The sequence below is a fragment of the Littorina saxatilis genome, unplaced genomic scaffold (genome assembly GCF_037325665.1).
Source record: "Littorina saxatilis isolate snail1 unplaced genomic scaffold, US_GU_Lsax_2.0 scaffold_406, whole genome shotgun sequence".
NCBI lineage: Eukaryota > Metazoa > Mollusca > Gastropoda > Littorinimorpha > Littorinidae > Littorina > Littorina saxatilis.
The window spans coordinates 97501-110103 of record NW_027129704.1 but is presented as its reverse complement, the minus strand read 5'-3'; the positions used below and the strand labels follow the sequence as shown (position 1 = coordinate 110103).

Sequence of the window (12603 nt, the reverse complement as noted above, 5' to 3'; positions counted from 1 at the left end):
TCAGGGTCAACTATAATCAGTCCATTGGTTTACAAAACTTTATTCAATTTGTTATCATGACAGAAACAATGCATTGTTTTTTTAAGATAACTCAAGCATAAATGCTTATTTTAAGTCATCCTGGTATGTACATAACAAAGTTTAGCATGATGGCGGACTAGATACATTTACTCATTTCAGACAACGAAAACAAACAGACAAACCTGATGCGCAAGCAATCAAAAAATGGAGGGGGTGGTAGTACAGAACTTGGTGGGGGTAAAAACAAGAAACAAAAAGAAATGGGGTACGAGAGAACAGAATTCAGCATAAGGGGGAAAAAAAAGGACGACGAAGACTTGGAGCGCCAGAAATGTTGGAAGAGTGGGTCACGTCACAATAATATTAAATGCACAGAAGACACACACGCAAAGTTAATACATTTTGTGATCGGCGAAAATGGCACTAAATTACATAACGATTGGGCCATAATCGATAAGTCGAAACAAGGACACAAAACACGAGAGAAATTACGAAGAACAATTGGTCAGGCAGCATTTGTCTCATGACAGTGTCAAATGAACATTATGAATAAAATGTAGAGGCTCATGTACGGAACATGCCTGGTTGTCTTAATAAATTCTTGTACAGTTATGAATATGGTCTGATTGACATTCCGGGAATATTGCGGGATGCCTTTCAATAATATTTCAATAAACTTATAATCAGTTATCAATTGACAATAATCGTACATCTCTACACAAGGGTCAATGCAACAAATAGTGCTCAGCAGTCTCCCTTGGGTAACCGCACTCACATTTGGGGCATTCCTTGAGGTGCCGCTGACATAAATCAAAATTCAAATCACTCATACCAATACGCAGTCTGCAATTATGGACTTTTTCAAATCTATCTCCAAAATAATAATGACATGGTACTTTAAAATCAACGTTGATTGCAGTAAAGTAATTGACTGACAATTAGGGTTGTATGTGGGGTGCCTAAAATTTGAACTTTTCTTATTCCCGAATATTTTTTTGTGGGCGCAGAAGCACGGGGCAAATGGTATTGTTTTTTTCTGGAGGGGGATCAGACAATATAAAACCAATTAGAGGCCGAGTTGCCTGACAGAAAGGCCAATTCTAGCCCCAGTCCATGCCGGTTACATGTAATTAGCTATGCACACATTTGAGATCGATACCCAACCTTACTGAGCATCAGTTCTTTGCGTTATTTTAATTTTCTTGTTTTTCTTTAAAATAAAAAAGGGAATGGTTTTATTGATGTCATTTTATTATGTCATTATCTAGTCAGCATAAATGACTTTTGTGGATACAGGAGAAAGTGTTAACGATGTGAAGATTTCAAGTGTGGTTTGTGGTCATCTGCTCAGTTGACCACTTAAAATGTTGTTTCATTTGATGATACGTTTTGTTTGGTGTTCCCGCTTGAATGTGACAGTAAGTTGTACAATGTTACTCTGTGTGTGTGTGTGTGTGTGTGTGTGTGTGTGTGTGTGTCATGTGTGTGTGTGTGTGTGTGTGCGTGCGTGAGTGTGTTTGTGTGTGTGTGTGTTTGGTAACCGGCTTTGTACAGCGGGACCACCTTATTTTGTCATGTATTTTTATTCATTCTGGAGCTTTATTAAATAAACTGCCCATTTCAATCACAACTCTGGTCTGGTCTTATTGTCAGTGTTGCATAAATGATTGTATGTGAGCTTGTGAACATACAAAGAAAAAAGAAAGAAACATTCTGTGTCGAAATATCTTGACTAAAAATCAGGCGGAAGACTACACCTGTTGCATTTCCTATTATGCTCAGGCAATTATAACTGAGGGCGGAAGCGACAATGATTCGTTTTCCCCCCAGATAACATTAATTTGTAGAGACGGAAAAGGAACACGCACATTCTGGAACTGATTTGTGTAAATAACTGAGAGGGTGTTTTGTCTGTTTTGTGAAACGGTCCTCACACACTGATTTGCAAAGTTCCACAGTTAGGCAGCTGAATTAAAGCATTACATAATGCATAGTGTAAACTCTAGGCCTACTTCAAGGTCTTATTACTTCAAGATGCATACACGTGCTGTTGTATCTGTTAGTGCTTGCCGGACACCAGTGCTGATTAAAATGGCTTAGATTGTTACTAATTTGAAACTACAGTATGTCCTTTTACGCGTTGTGGCAACTGAATTTTGTTGGTACCGATGATTTATACAAAGACTTTTATCACAGGTTTCTTCCATATCAAACATTTATACTTACCTTCAAGTTCGAGTTTACCTTTACTTTCACGAGGAGAGTCTGTGTGTGTGTGTGTGTGTGTGTGTGTGTGTGTGCGTGCGTGTGTGCACGCTTAAATATTCTTGATTTTTGAACATAAGCAGTTTATCTGTCATGGAGTTGTGTGTGTTTTCATGTCTGCGTGTTCTTTTCCCCCTCCTTCCTCCTCTCGGCAGTCCGGCTTCAGTCATTTTATTCCTCCCCTCAAAGCAGACAGCAGCATTGTGTTAATGTTCAGAACTTTGCCAGGTTTTTTGTTTGTTTGTTGTGCTTCTTTAATTTAGGTTTGTTGTTTGTTTAAAACACTCAAACATACGCACACATCCACACGCACACTTTTACTTTTTAAGTTATAATAAGTATTGCATTCAGCCACGGTTTTTTTTCTCAGTTGATATTCTGATTTTTGCCATTTTTTTGTGTAATTTGTTTTTGTTGTGCTTGTTTGATGTAGGTTTGGTGTTGTTTGTCGTTGTTTGTTTAACACACACTCAAACACACACTAACCAGACACACACACACACCACCACCACCACCACCACCACAAGAATAGGTTTACACTCACTTTTTCCTCCACGTTTTAATTTTGGCAATATCATTAACCCAGGATTGCAAAGCAGGGATCATTTGTCAATTTCATAACAACGTACATACAATTTCAGCTGGTCACTTCAATAAAATGTGCATCATCACAGGTTTCTGCTGGAATGACAGTGTCTTATCTGTCAACACAAAATACACACACACAAAATGAGTGTGATGCTGTATGCCTCCTAACAGATCCTAACTTCACCCTCCAAACCTCCCTGCAGATGTATGTTCTGTGCACAAAAATAACCTTTTAAAATATACAAAATGCAGACGACATTTCTACATTTGTAGTTGTGCTGCAGACCTGTTTACCCCCATAAGTGTTTTGGAGTAATGCTCAGCCCCAAAAATAGTAATCCTGGTACAAAAATAGTAATCATCCAGCATTCGTCGCCAATTACAACGCACATGACAACTGTGTCTGCGAAACGCAATCATGCACATATATCCATCATTCACAAACAAAACACATCAGTCAGTTTTTGTAGTCATCATAATGTCAAAGAAGATTACATCAAAAGCACATGCATCACTGATTCTTTTTCTTTTGCTCGTAGTAGGCCTTTTTCAGTGTGTCAAGCGCTTCTCTACTGTACTTGCGCTTGCTGAAGGTACTGAACTTGTCAAATTCAGGTGCACGGAGCCCCTGGGGCTTTTAGTCATACCTCAGGCAGCTATCTGTTAGAAGAACTAACAAGTTTCATTGACTTGCACCCAAAGAGTCAAGAACTGCGATTTTTTTACGAATCAATTTCGTACTCAGACCCGGCTGGTCTTGACCTATTTTTGGATCTAAATTTAGATCAGGTAGATCACCACATCATGCACAAAAAGACACGTCACTAGCAAACTATGTCAGACATCATCATGAGTTTGTATAAAACAAAATGGAGGCCGGAATCACTCAGTTGAATCGAACTCCGACCAAACACCACGTAATAACTAGGTTAATTTATGCACTCGCGTGAACAAGAAACTGTCGAGCTTCACAGATGTCGTCGTTGGGTAGTTTTACTACCATAGGAGGATTTTTGAACTGTAAATGCACTCAGCTGCAACAAAAACGCAAAACGAAGGCTGTAAGCTGCACTGTGCCTTTAAGTAGCTCAACACAATGATCGCAGCCCAGGGTGCTAACACAGTTTGGAAGGTCAAGGTTTTATAGTATGCTTCACTAACGGGATCTTATAAAAAAAGCTAAAACATTTACCACTGAAGAAAAACCATCTCTGAACAATTCAAAATTGTCACACTACTAGTTTTACATTTTAAGGATCTTGCCTAGTGCACATCTTTTTATTATGAAACATTTGTATTGTAAACAAAAGAAAACACAATGTCTTGTGATCTGTAAATGTTCTTAATACAGGGAACTTTATACATTGTTCAAGTGAAGTACTGTACAGCCTATTTAGCTTGTTCATTTTCTCCCTATAATCTGCTACAATTCAATAAACTGCTGTAAACTTGTGTGCCCTTAAAGTAGATTTATGTCCTTCTGTGTGGGCACCTTCTTCTTCTTCTTCCTCTTCAGTGTTCAGTGTTTGCATTTGGATGTGTGCTCTCTGGCCAAGTCTTGTTGCACAGGGGTACGGGTGGCAAGAAAAGGCCACCCTCTCAGAACGTGTTGCAGAGTCTGTTCTTCCTACCCTAGCCACAGTCGCACGCTGTAGGTGCAAAACCTATCCTTTTGATGTGTACCTTCAGACAGCAGTGTTCTGTGCAAAGGCGAAAGATGGCTGTCTGTTCTGCGTGAGTAAGATGGGGCTATGGTCTTGAATGAGCTGGTAGCTGTCTGTCTTTAAAAAAAAAAAAAAAATAGACATCAAAGAAGCTGCAGCACCAGCCAAGTGTTGACTGTTTTCTTTATGCGTAACCTGGTCCTGGCAGTAGCTGTTGTCCATCTGTAAACAAGCAAGATCATTATTATAATATATTGATGGTGTATTTGTTTTACCCAAAAGACGATTAAAATAACATTTAATTTTTGTTTTAGTTATGTGGCATACATGCAGTGGAACGATCATATCTTGTGATATCTTCCCTCTGAGAAAAAAACTACTATTCAAAATGTACTTTTACATACTTTTTTTGTTAACTTAGGCTTTTGAAGATCCACATCCAATCCTGCCACAATGTAGGCACAATCATAGGCTAAAATTGTCAGGGTGATTTACCATCGAACTGTCCTCAACATTCTATGCTGACACACACATGCACACACACACTGGCACAGACACATAACTTGACTTCACTTAGGAAGGTTATGTGATGCTTAAATCATTTGTCTTGCCACTAGTTCATCACAAGTAACCACTGTGTTTGTTGCTGGTATGTGCTTAAATGGAGGGATAGTCTTATCCCATGGTAAAACATTTTTTTTTTTAAAAAGCCTGGCAGGTGATGTGAGATGTGAGCCAAACTGTGTTCACGAAAAGCAGCCGGCCTTTAATAACACAAAGCTGCCTCTGTACACAATTCTGCTTTTACACATGCTATCCCTTAACTTGGATTTATACCAAAAATCAAGCCTGGTTTCATAGGAAACAGTCAGAATGTTGATTCAGCATTTAGAATGATAATCTTATTTCATGTACACGCCTTGGCAAATCTGACAATTAAGTAAGCAGAAGTTTTCTTCACGGGACGGATTTGCTCATTTTATTATGTAGCAATGCACTTCACTTGGTCACATACACCCCCCCCCCCCCCCCTCTGTGCACAGTGATAGTTTTAAACAAGGAATTCTGTAAACACAGGGGTGGTCAAATACACCCCCCCTTCCCTCTGTGCACAGTGATAGTTTTAAACAAGGAATTCTGTAAACACAGGGGTGGTCAAATACACCCCCCCCCCCCTTCCCTCTGTGCACAGTGATAGTTTTAAACAAGGAATTCTGTAAACAAAGGGGTGGTCAAATACACCCCCCCCCCCCCCTTCCCTCTGTGCACAGTGATAGTTTTAAACAAGGAATTCTGTAAACACAGGGGTGGTCAAATACACCCCCCCTTCCCTCTGTGCACAGTGATAGTTTTAAACAAGGAATTCTGTAAACACAGGGGTGGTCAAAAACACCCCCCCCCCCCCCCCTTCCCTCTGTGCACAGTGATAGTTTTAAACAAGGAATTCTGTAAACACAGGGGTGGTCAAATACACCCCCCCCCCTTCCCTCTGTGCACAGTGATAGTTTTAAACAAGGAATTCTGTAAACACAGGGGTGGTCAAATACACCCCCCCCCTTCCCTCTGTGCACAGTGATAGTTTTAAACAAGGAATTCTGCTGTAAACACAGGGGTGGTCAAATACCCCCCCCCCCCCCCCTTCTCTCTGTGCACAGTGATAGTTTTAAACAAGGAATTCTGTAAACACAGGGGTGGTCAAATACACCCCCCCCTTTCCCTCTGTGAACAGTGATAGTTTTAAACAAGGAATTCTGTAAACACAGGGGTGGTCAAATACACCCCCCCTTCTTCCCTCTGTGCACAATGATAGTTTTAAACAAGGAATTCTGTAAACACAGGGGTGGTCAAATACACCCCCCCTTCCCTCTGTGCACAGTGATAGTTTTAAACAAGGAATTCTGTAAACACAGGGGTGGTCAAATACACCCCCCCCTTCTTCCCTCTGTGCACAATGATAGTTTTAAACAAGGAATTCTGTAAACACAGGGGTGGTCAAATACACCCCCCCCCCCTTCCCTCTGTGCACAGTGATAGTTTTAAACAAGGAATTCTGTAAACACAGGGGTGGGACTCTCTTGTGATGAAAAAGGAGGAAATCCCTTTTTTCCAGGGGGTTCGGGGGCATGTTACCCCGAATTTTGGTTAAATGGTACATTAAAATCTGTGCAATCTGACAAAAAAGACATTCTCCACACTCCCCAACCTCCCCCCCCCCCCCCTCAAAATTACTATTAGTTATCAGGAGTTTTCAGTCAGCACAATTTAACTCTCAAGCCTCCAGTGTTCTGTTTCATCTCCACGTCTCTCCAAATCATTCACTCAACAAGTCATAGATATTGTAATGAAATGTGACGCGGAAAAATAGATTACTCCAGCAGAATTCGTAAGTTGTGTCGGCGGAAATCCGCGGAAAAGTCCCACCCCTGAAAAAGCACTGCATGGTGCCTTTTCCAGAAATAAATTCATCAAAAAATGTCAACTCACAACAGCAAGAGTCAGTGTGTCGATTGTTCATATGTGACAAAGTTGAGGGATGAGCTTATCCTATGTTAAAGCCTGGCCAGAACTGAGACGGTGACGAGAAGTAGTGTGCCTATAATGACACAATGCTTTCTTCGTAAGCAATTAGATTCAACATCTCAGATCTGGTCAGGCCTATACAAATGCCATCTCTCAACTTGGTCCATACAAAAATCATGAACCTGGCTTAATTCTGTACAGAGTGGGAATTTGTTTTTCTTTTTTTCGAAATCCAAAATAAGCAAAATCAGGTCTTAAAATCAATCAATCAATATGAGGTTTATATCGCGCGTATTCCGTGGGTACAGTTCTAAGAGCAGGGATTTATTTTATCTTTTTATTTTATGCAATTTATATCGTGCACATATTCAAGGCGCAGGGATTTATTTATGCCGTGTGAGATGGATTTTTTTTTACACAATACATCACGCATTCACATCGGCCAGCAGATCGCAGCCATTTCAGCGCATATCCTACTTTTCACGGCCTATTATTCCAAGTCACACGGGTATTTTGGTGGACATTTTTATCTATGCCTATACAATTTTGCCAGGAAAGACCCTTTTGTCAATCGTGAGATCTTTAACGTGCACACCCCAATGTAGTGTACATGAAGGGACCTTGGTTTTTCGTCTCATCCGAAAGACTAGCACTTGAACCCACCACCTAGGTTAGGGAAGGTGGGAGAAAATTGCTAACGCCCTGACCCAGGGTCGAACTCGCAACCTCTCGCTTCCGAGCGCAATTGCGTTACCACTCGGCCACCCAGTCCAAGTCCAAATGGAGCAAGTCTTAAAATGGGAGTGAATTTACAGATGTTATGAACAAGAAGTCTGCGAAAACAGGGTCATTAATAGGAAGGAGTCTTAGATTGGGGTGTCTTAAAAGGGGCAGGGGTGGAGGCCACTGTAATGACCATGAAATAATCAAAATAATACTATCAGTCATCTTATTCTCTACCAAATTTCTAGAGGTCAAGACAATGATACAGATTATTTACTTGTGTCACTGTTAGTGTCATTCTATGAATAACAGACCGATAGAAAGAGAGCTCTGTGTCTTGTACCTGGGTTCGTGCTCAGTTGCTTGAAAATTGACTTGTCAGAGGTTCTTCTTCAGCCTTACACCAGCCTACAGCGGTAGCTTCTACTTCACCAAACTTTGTTCTGAAACAAAACAAATAAAACACATCTTCAGGGTCAAGCATATGTATCAAATCATGATCACACAATTAAACCTTCTTCTTTGGTCAGTACTATTGAAGATTTGTTAATTGTTTCTTGTTCACAAAAGCACTAATCAAAAAATTGCTCCAGGGGCTTGCAACGCAGTACAATATATTACCTTACTGGGAGAATGCAAGTTTCCAGTACAAAGAACTTAACATTTCTTACATACTGCTTGACTAAAATCTTTACAAACATTGACTATATTCTATACAAGAAACACTTAACAAGGGTAAAAGGAGAAACAGAATCCGTTAGTCGCCTCTTACGACATGCTGGGGGGCATCGGGTAAATTCTTCCCCCTAACCCGCGGGGGGTTGTACAAGATAATGAAATAGAGTGAATTTTGAAGTGCATTCATAATTAAAGCCCAATCATGTGGTTTAACCTACCTAGTCTTGAAAAGCCTGTCCGAGGAAACAGATCAAGCACCCTTCCGCAGACCTTCCTGACGGAAGAGTCTTGGTTGTAACCGCTCACTTTCTAAAGTAGTCCATAAGCAGTTCCATGTGCCTATGTTATCACTGTAACCAGCTCCTTTGTGTACCTGTGATCTGGATGAGCTGCAACACATAAAACTTTCATATGAACACTATGTCAAGTATACCAGTTAGCATCCATCAAACACTGACTGACTGAGGAGCATCACAAGATCTGTTCTAAGGAGGTAACAACTATTGTCACAAAGTGTTTATGATACAGCTGCAGGCACATGGCACTGAGTGGTCAATTGGTGAGGGGGGGGGGGGGCAGAAGTTCTGCTCAGTCTTGTCTGCTGATACTACACTTTGTGGTGGTGTAAGGCAGGGAATCACACCCCAACCACTGGCCCCGCCCACCTGGTGTCGAGTGCCTGTGGATACATCAATCCCAGTCATGGCTGGCCCCCGGTTGACAACTGCCATGTACGTCATGTACGGGTACATTTACTTTGCAGTACAGATTAGTTTTCAATAGCAATGACATCATGGACGCACACCTGCCCAACGCAGACAAGGACAGCAAAATCAGGGACCAAACGTGATAAAGAGTAACTAATCGTCACAAACATCAAAATGCTTTGCATTTCTTGACCAGATAACAATCATTTCTGGGCAATTGAAGATTATTATTCCACCTACAGGCTATCACCCCCATGGCTGTTACTTGTAACACATTTCATTTCTTAAAATATGTTTTGTAAAGTAATACTGTAGTTAATAGATTTCTCTGAAAGGCACATTCCTTCTCATGAAAACAATTTGGCTCACCGTCTAAGATCTGGTCAGGCTTTAAAATGGGATAAGACATGATCTCTTAACTTGTTCACATACCCACAATGAACGGTCTGGTTGCTCTCTGCGCCAAGTGCGATTGTGTTATGAATAAATGCTGTAAAAGCTACAACTGTACTAGCTCATTTAAAAAAAAAAATCACAAAATGTCACTTCACCACAGCAAGCAAACAGTGTGTTTATTTCTGGTATAGAACAGACACACACATACACACACACACACACATACACCAAAGCAACACAAAAGCCCAAAACATGCCTACCATCTAAATGAGGAATCCAGTTCCAACTGTCTTCTGCCAATATAACACTGCCAGAGACACCATGGTGTAGAAAGTCAGTTTAAAGAGAGACTACCTGAAAGAAAAATGATACAATAATAATAAAACACCCAGTGCAATAGACATACTTGCTCGTTAAAGGCTTACTTTACCATGTAAAAACATTTTGCTTCACAGTCTCAGATCTTGTCAGGCTTTTACTTGGGATAAGATCATCCCTCTACTTGGACGAATAGCAACATAGATCAGCTTGAATGCTCTCTGTGCAGAGTGGTTTTTGTTTGTTTGTTAAAGAATTAGTTTTGTTAACAACACTGGTACCTTTTTGTGAAAATATTTCATCACACATTTTAACTCACCACAGCAAGCAGTCACTGAATATATAATTGTTTGTATGTGGCCAAGATGAGGGATTCCATGTTAAAGCATAGCCACATTATACTGTAGTGACAAGGCAAGTGGGCCTTTAAATTGTAAACTGATATATTGTGCAGACAAATGAACTAAGGCTTGTGAAGATCCATAATCCTGCTACACAAAGACACAATCATTCAGAGGTTGAAATTGCCAGGGTCATTTTCCATCCCCATGTAGCCTGGATTTAATTACTGGCATGTTTTTCAGTTAAAGAGATGTGTCACTCAGAATGACAGGAGATGGTTCACTCAATGCAGAGCATGATATAACATTGATTTCTTCATGCCATCTGATTTGCAGTTGAATTCACAGGGCGAGAAAAATTCTAGACTGTCCTCAACATTCTATGCTGACTGTAAATTGTAATTATATAATACATCCACCCTAGCTAACTGGTACACTAATCACTTGCTCTGGCTTACTTCTTTTTCCAACATAATAAATCTGTTATTTGTACTTTAGCCTTTTGTGGTAAAATATTCTCATTACCACCAGTTGCACTCACAAGCTATTGCACTAGTGTATTTTGGAAATGATCAAAGGACTTACTTGTGTTCTACAACAGCACCATGTCAGTGTTGCGGGAAGAATGAGGCAGGGCTTGGTAATAACTGAGACCTGCAAGTAAACAGAACATATTTAGAATCCCAGCATGTGTTATAATTTGTGTATATTTATATTATAAGGTCTTACAAGTTACATTGCAATAACAAACACACACACACACATGCACACACTCACTCAATGTGCTCTATGTGCTAAGAATAAGAGTGATTGTTTAATGAATTAACGCTGAAGAAGCTACTAGTTGCTTAAACACATTCATAGCAAAATGTCACTTGATCACCACATCAAGCACACTGTATCTTCATTTCTGGTTGTATACATTGTATGCAAGTGGAGGGATGATCTTATTCCATGTAAAATCCTAGCTCAGCTGATCTCTCTCAACTTGGATTCATACCAAAAATCAGGAGCCTGGGTGTTTCTGTTCAGTGGGCATTTCCCTATTTGTTTTATTTGAATGCATTTCTGAAAAAGAACACTTTCTCTGCATAGCCGTCAGGATGTTGGTTCCACCTTTAGGAATGTGTCTTAGTGGACGGACAATCTTATTCCATGTACATGTTCCATTCCTTCGTGCATTATGTGATTCTACTGTATTTTAGTCATAAACAATGACCTTACATTCTAATAAGAAGAGACTATTACCTTTCACCTCGGACGTGTCAACTCATATTTTGCCGCTGAGTCGGTGGACAGTTGCTGGAAACCGAGTCCGTCGTCACACTTCGGGCTTTGGCAACTAAGTTCACTTTGCGGGTCTTTCCCCTTGTAACACCATACTTGTTCGATCACAGTTTCTTTGTTCATCGGCCGAAGCAGGCCCCTCCTTCGCTCCCGTCTCGGCCACAGTTTCCTCAGTGCAGTCGGGCATGAGAGCCCGCCCTTGAACGCACTCTCCCCTGTACCGCATAGTTTTAAACCTCCCCACCTTTTTAATCTCCCTGTTTGCCGGAGCTAACCACTATCGGTAACAGTGACTCAACCGCAGGACTCTGAGACGTTCGCAAGAACCCAGTCCTCTTCGGAAGAAGATGATGATCAAAGATGCATTGCCGACGCCGGCCATGTTGAATTAGTGAAAACCGAAACGTGGAAGCGAAACTAACTTATCTTCGGGAATCAATTAGGAAAACTATATGTGTAGTAGGTAGAAAAATGGCATTTAATGAGACAGATAAAACTCGGATCAAATGAGAAAGAAAGAACTATCCAAACTTGCAAGCACAGCCGCGGTAGTCCTAAGTACGTACTGAAGTTCCCGATCCATGTTTTAGTCTAACCAGCGCTGTCTCTAGTCTATAGATGCGCAACAGGATAAGAGATACCCTGAGGTTATAAGTGATACTCCCACATACGTTGCACAAGCATAATTTAACGTTACCTTATGTACGGTCCAACCGGTGTGCAATGGGTGGAGACAGAGAGAGACACAGAGAGAGAGAGAGAGAGAGAGAGAGTGAGAGAGAGAGAGAGAGAGAGAGAGAGAGAGAAAGAGAGAGAGAGGGACAGAGACAGAGAAGACAAAAAATCCTCCCGCAAAATTGAATTTGTTTTCCAGCAGATTGAACAGGGAATCCGCTCGAAGGCTTGAGCAAGTCAGCCGAACATTCTAAGAGATTTTGTGTCGGAACACTTTTTTTGGCAGAACTTTTCTTAACTTAATCCTCCGCTGTTTTGCTGAGCTTGCTTGTCGGAAAATGCTACCCCTTCCTCCCCCCCCCCCCCCCCCAAGTTTGCGGTTGATTGTGAATTGTGAATTTATTATAAAGTTACTATCTT

General features: G+C 40.8%; 1 long non-coding RNA gene across 1 annotated transcript; it reads right to left on the bottom strand.

Moving 5' to 3' along the window:
* Window positions 1-3331: 3331 nt before the first annotated feature.
* LOC138957930 (uncharacterized) lies at window positions 3332-12235 on the bottom strand. Its single transcript, XR_011453228.1, has 6 exons — window positions 11470-12235; window positions 10807-10875; window positions 9823-9916; window positions 8678-8848; window positions 8125-8224; window positions 3332-4760 (listed from the first exon to the last, which is right to left on the bottom strand). It is a non-coding gene; the product is annotated as an uncharacterized lncRNA (long non-coding RNA).
* Between the last annotated feature and the right edge of the window lie 368 nt (window positions 12236-12603).